Here is a 5,072-nt window from a genome sequence, read left to right on the forward strand (position 1 = left end):
GAGATTTCATCTCAAAATTATGCTCTGAAATAGCTACGAATGATCCGGGAACACCCCGCAGAAAAACTGGAATTTTTCTGGTCCCGAAGTTAGGCGAGAAAGTCGCTACTTTCGCTTGGCGCTCTGAAGTTTTTAGAATTCCAGTGTTTGAGCGCGGGTCGCGCTCACCTTGGGCGCGAGTGCGCTCTGATAAAAATTCTGAAAAAAATGCAGGGCGCGAGTGCGATCCTCTGGGGCGCAGGCGCGCTCCGAGGTGCTGAAGATCGGAAATTGAGACAAAACGTGGGAGTGAAAGGTGAGTGATGGAGGTTAGGTGTAGTGTGAGTTGTGAGTGTAGAATGAATGAAGTTTATATATGTTTAAAGTTGCTAAAATAGATCGGGAAGTTGCCAAAAAGTTTTTACGGCAGTTTCCGGAAATCCTAAAATTTCCAAACCCGAAAACGGAAACAACTCATTTCCTTGATTCTAAAACAAACCTAGTATCTTTTAGGTTGAATTTAGGATAGAATCTACCTATTTTATCGAGATTTCATTCTACCATGATACTTATTCATAGATATGCCTAATCGGCTATATTTTCACCTTGACTCGGTAATAAATTCTAAAACGAGGGTCATATAAAAATCATGCTGGAATAGATAACACCACCCCCAAACAATTTGGGAAGGTGGGATCAATATTAAACAACCACGCACAATGAAAATAACCTCATTATATTAAAATTTTCATTCGAAGTACATTTCACTACAAAATTAAAATTACGGAATTAAACTTACATTAAAATAAATAATAATGAAACTACAAATAAACATCAAACGATACTATCCCTAACCACTTCGGTACTGGTAGCGGAGGGCACACGCTCAGGAGATGGCTCCTAAGCTCCCGATGGGCCAGCACCATTCGTCTTTCGGAGATGACGCTCGTGCCTCGATGGTGTGTCCTCAGAAGGAGAATCCCCGTGAGGTGGGAATAGTGCAAGCATGTCGGTCCGGAACTGGCGCTGAGCTTCTAGCTCGGCCCTCATCTGTTCCCACCGCTCGTCCTCCCTCTGGGTACGGATCTCGAAGTTATGATGGATAGTAGCCTGTCGAGTCCGGAGGTCTTCGCAGATAGTGTTGAGTGAACGCATGCCACGATGAATTACGGCCATGCGTTCTGCATCTAACCAACACCTCTCCAGGGCATCCGCATCAAAACAAGTCAAGTCCTCCTCATCCTCCTCGGCATTCTCATTTCCCCCATCCTCCTCGGCATTCTCATTTCCACCATCCTCCTCGTCCTCTACCCTATCCTCAGGCAACCTCCAAACTCGTTGGACACAATCCTTATAGATGTGAGGATTTCTGTGTAGGGTGATGTAAGACCTATCAGACGCCGAAGCTGCTCTCAACTTCAGCATGATCTTGGTTATCAACACAGGGAGAGGTGCAATAGCCTTCCCTACTCCCCTAATCATGCTAAGCAGAAACTCCAAGATCTGAGAACTAACTCGTACGCTCCGGAGTATCCATAAAATGTGGAGGCAGTTCGGACCGATGTCGTGACCTTCTCTTCCCGGGGCGTTCGACCAATCCATCGAGCTGCTGGCCCGGCTACTTGGATTCGAGGGATGCCTGGCAAACACAATGCGATCTTGCATTGTAGTTCCCTTCGGTAACTGTCACGTGCATCAACGGCTTTACCCCATTATATTGGGACTCCTGTAACTTGACATCCAGATGGATTCTAGGCGGAATGCCTAGAATCTCAGCCAACAACCCAGTAGTTACTTCCTTCCTCCTCTTCGCCACCATAACAAAAATTCTAGTCCCCTCCAACTCCCTCGTGTTGTAGAACCGTCGGACTAAGTCTTCGTGGTAAAAGGCTTCGGTCGAGTACCACAAGCTATTCCAGTCTCTACTGATCATTTCTTCACCGTAAAACGGCGTGAAGTGGTCGCCAGTAAAAGCTTGCTCTGACAAAATTCGACGTTGTTGAGCCATTTTAGTGTTTGGAATGTAGTGGGCGTTTAAATGGGATGTGGTGTTGGAATTTCAGTCGACCGACTGAAACAAACCGTGGTGGTGGCGCGGTGGTGGTGCAACAGTTCACAATTTTTGAGATTTCCGGTGGTTTTTGGCTTTTTTCTACTTGGTGGAGGTGGTGGTGGAAGGATTTATAGAAGATTTGAAGTTGATTTGAATGTGGGCGTGGGTTTAATTAGGTTTCTTGTTTAATTTTTGGATTTAGGTTTTGAAGTTTTGGTTTTGTTTGATAATGGTGGTTTGAGAAGATGAAGGACTGTTGGGGCAAAGGTAAGGGCGCGGGTGCGCTGCCGGTGCGCGCGGGTTGGGCTCAAGCCCAATTCGAAATTTTTGAATTTTTCGATTTTTCACGAAACTTCAAACTAAAATTGCCGCTTCGTTACCGGTCCGATTTTTTCGAATGAGATATGGAAATGATCAAGAGAGAATTTCCAATCCAATGATCCATAAAACACTCTATTCTGACCGTGGATGACATATAAGCTAGTGGAAAATGCCTCGAAGTGCGTGCATAACGTACGTTATGCGAACGACTGAACTCTAAATTCATAGATTATGTCAACCCGGATCGAAATACAATTAAACGGCTTAAGCAACTCTAATGGGACATAAAACATTCTAGGATGAAAACACGAACACCCCACCCCCAAACAAATTTTTTACAACAAAGCTTAGAAAATTTGTTTTTTTAGCAGTGGGTCTTTTAAAGTCAGATTCTCGAGACTTCCTAGATTACTATGTTTATTCTTTAATATATATATATATATTTACTTTTATAATGAAAAACAATAAACAAGAAAGACATAATTCACCCCATAGAGAAACATGACTCAAAAATCCGAGAAAACATGCAAGAGTGGAAAACGTGAATTATGTTAAACGTGGACTTAGGATCCGGTACTTACAGCCACACACTCTATAGGGAGGGCCCGGTTACCGTAATGGTACACTCACCAATATATGGAAATGAAAGGAAATGCACCAAACACAAAAGTTGAGTCGTTTATAGTCAGATACTCAAGACTTTAGCTAAACATATGTATGAACATCCAGTTTATCATATATCAACAACCGAAATAGTTGTGGATCATTCCATAAATATATATCACAGAAAACATATCCAAACACAATCAAGCACCAAGATATCCTATGACGCAACCTAGTGAAATGAAAGCGAAGTCGGATAACTCTATTACGGAACCTAGCATGCACCTTCTTTTTCATTTTTGAACGAGAGGGTGTTCTAGTGAATAAGTGTGGAAAAGTGAATGGCTGTGGAGAATATGGTGGATATGGATAAGTTGTAGAAGGAAAGCATGTAAACAATGAGGATGTGGGTTTAGCACAAAACTCATTCATGGTATGTGTAGGGACTGTTTCAAGTCAGAAAATGAAGGTGTCAAATGCTTTGTTCTTCTGAAGTATTTGTTTACTAGGTGGATTTAAAAAATTATGAAGCACAGAAGAAACAAAAGGATCGAGTGCAAACTCGAGATTCCTTTGAACGGGTGGAAGGAGGGGAGTCGAGGTGGATGTTGTGCAAAGTAGTTCTTGATAGGGTGAATCATCACCTGCTCTAAGAAACTCATCGAATTCCTCATCTAGATTGGTCATATCCACGTTACTATGATAGTCCTCTATATCTTTGAGAAAGTCATCTATCTCATCCTCATCCGTAATATGTGTATCGACTAGTGTAGGGATGAAAATGTTGGAGTCTGAACTTCCAAAGGAAAGAAATTTGGGCATATGATTATCAGGGAACGTATTGTTGAAATAATCTCGAGCAAAGCTCTCGATCATGCTAACCTCTCCATCCATAGACGAATCGGGTAAATGTGTCTTTGTTTTAAAAACATTTACTTCGACCGCAAGATGGCCAAAAGACATGGACATTGAAACATCGCGGCAATTAATGAGCGCATTGGCAGTTGCCAGGAAAGGACGCCCTAAGATGATCGGGACAGAGTCGTTAGCGACTTCTGTATCGAGGATGACAAAATCAGCCGGATAGTAAAAATCCTGAACTTTTACCAGCACATTTTTTACCACACCCTTAGGATACTTAATAGACCGATCAGCTAATTGCAACGTCATTTTAGTGGGTTGCATCTCGTCTAGACCGATTTGTTTATACAAATAAAACGGGAGTAAGTTAACACTAGCCCCCAGGTCTAATAATGCGGTCGTCGTATAAGAATCTCCTAAGGTGCATTGTACAGTAGGATGACCAGGGTCCTTGTACTTAACAATTCCATTATGTTTAGATAGAGTTGGGAATTGTTTTGTTAAAAAGGCGTCTTTTGGTATATTGGTCTTCCGCCTAGTAGTACACAACTCCTTAAGAAACTTAGCATGGTGTGGTAGCTTTTTAATAGCTTCGAGGAAGGGAAGGTTTATAGTTAGATTCTTGAAAACGCCCCTAATCTCCTCATAATTAGTATCCCTAGTTAACACGGCTAATTTTTGTGAAAACGGTGGTTTCTGTCTATATTTAGCAATGGTATCACTGGATGTTTAACCGTGGCTTTTCGTTTCTTAGGTTGTGTTGTAACTGGTACCTCTACGATTGGTAGGCTCTTCAGTTTCTATTTTGGTATCTAGTAAAATAGCGGGTGTGTAGGGGCTCTTGGTGGGGGTAACTATAGGCATAGTTACTTTGTTATCAACCACTCTGCGAAGCGGAGAGTGGTGATGGCCTTTAGCTCACCTACATTTTCATATTCATTACTAGTATTATCGGTTACCTCAAAGGCTGTGTTTGTTGTTTTAGGATTAGGTATTGCGTGACTGGAAACACACCTTTGGGTTGGGCTTTATCTTGGGCCAACTGTTGGCTTAAATTATTAACGGATTGTAGAAGCTGTTGGTTAGATTGAGCCATGGTTTGGAAAAGTTTTTGGCTCACTTGTATGAAGGTGTCAAGACGATCCGGTTGTGTGGGTGTAGTAGTCACGGGTGGTGTGACTAGAACTATTTCACGTGAATTATTTATGGGTGGATTTTGATAATTATTATTTACCGGAACGATACCTCTATTAGC

Source organism: Coptis chinensis, chromosome 5 (assembly GCF_015680905.1).
Source record: "Coptis chinensis isolate HL-2020 chromosome 5, ASM1568090v1, whole genome shotgun sequence".
Taxonomy (NCBI): Eukaryota; Viridiplantae; Streptophyta; class Magnoliopsida; order Ranunculales; family Ranunculaceae; genus Coptis; species Coptis chinensis.